This window comes from Lynx rufus, unplaced genomic scaffold (assembly GCF_022079265.1).
Source record: "Lynx rufus isolate CCGP_SWC_20201006 ecotype Redwood Valley unplaced genomic scaffold, mLynRuf1.p SCAF_15, whole genome shotgun sequence".
Taxonomy (NCBI): domain Eukaryota; kingdom Metazoa; phylum Chordata; class Mammalia; order Carnivora; family Felidae; genus Lynx; species Lynx rufus.
In genome coordinates this window covers 28244460-28246058 of record NW_025814829.1, presented here as the reverse complement: position 1 = coordinate 28246058, position 1599 = coordinate 28244460, and positions in this window count along the sequence as shown.

Sequence of the window (1599 nt, the reverse complement as noted above, 5' to 3'; positions counted from 1 at the left end):
TGAATGATTAACGGAAATAAAGCACTGGTGTTTACCTAACCCTCTTCCTCTGCACCAACCCTCATCCTTGATAACATGTTGCAATCACTTATTTGCTCCTCCGCCAACCATTTCCCCTAAGTGGAAAGACAATATGAATTTGATGCCAGAATTCTTTTTTTCTTTTCATAAACACAAGACAGACATCCACAGTGCACTCCAGCTAGCCTAGAAAACTCAGATACTGTAGGGTTGAGACTAGGTCCACGAAAATGATCCACTTCCCATGATGGTAGGTCCAGCAGGCCCTCCTGGGGCTCAGGGACTGGTGACTTTACCCTCTGCAGGTGTTCATTCCACCCCAAGATGGTAAAATGGCGGGGGGGGGGGGCGGTTAACAAATTCACTGAATCCCTGCCATATGCCGAGTTGCCTGGAACAAATCAGCACTCAATACGTGTTAATTAACGACTACCCCCACAGCTACTACTGCATGCTGGTCACCAGATGACTTCCAGAAGTTGGTCAATTATTGAGCGCTGCTCAGAGAAATGCAATGAAGGGCCAGCATGCTGGTGATCATACAGATCTAGGAAGAACCCCAAACTCTGACATTATCTAATTAACGTTTTAATCCTCAGGATTAAGATTTGTGTGCTCAGGAGATTGCTATTAAAGAGCAATTTTTCCCAATAACTTCCCTTTTTCTGTCATAAACACCAAGAGTCTCATGAAGGTCTCAGAAAAGATGGAGTCGAACCACCATAGAAGCTTTGACAGAGGTAGGAGATTTGAGCTGGGCTTTGAATGAAAAGTGGAAATATTAGATGAAACTGAGAACGCTATTAGAGGTTAAAAGAACATAACCAGGTCATAAGGTGAGACAGATTTGTTGACCGACCGAAATGAGAGTAGAGGAGGATTCCAGATTGTGCCAGGTCTTGAGAGCTAAGTCGAAGGAAATGCCACCTTTCAAGGGGAATCTTCAAAATACCATTTCCCAATCTCTTGGAGTGCTTTTCCTTACTCTCCACAGTGACTGCTCCAAATTTTTCTCTCCAAGTCACCAAATGGTCTTCCTCTCAGCAGGCTATATTGCCTCCTACTCTACCACACAATCGTTCCTCGGCTTCTCCCCACCTGAGATTTTCTCTCCTATTCACTCTTGTTTCAGAAGAGATCTCTTTTGCTCTTTTTCTCATTTTTGAGGTGACTTTCATCCTGAAATATTCCCCAAATCTTGCAAAAACCTCAAATTCCATTGATCTTCTGTCATGAGATACTTAACTCCCCAGGTCTCCTGTGTTTCCTGCCTACTCTTTCTTGTTAGTCCCTCCCTGGCCCTCCCGTTGTGGCCTTCCAACCTGACTTCTTCCCACACTTGTGGACACAGCTCTTTCAGGCATGTCCTTATCTCCAAGTTCAAATTTTTTTAAACTCATGTCACGATTTCTTGGCAGCCCCTAATCCTGCTGCTAATCTCCTTTCTGAAACACTTCTCCTTTGGCTTCCATCGCCCTAAACTTTCTTGATTCCTCTCTCTTACTAAGTGCTTCGTTCTTCTTACCTCCTTTTCTCTTTCTCATCCCCAAATATAGATATGTCCCAGGTTCTCCTTTT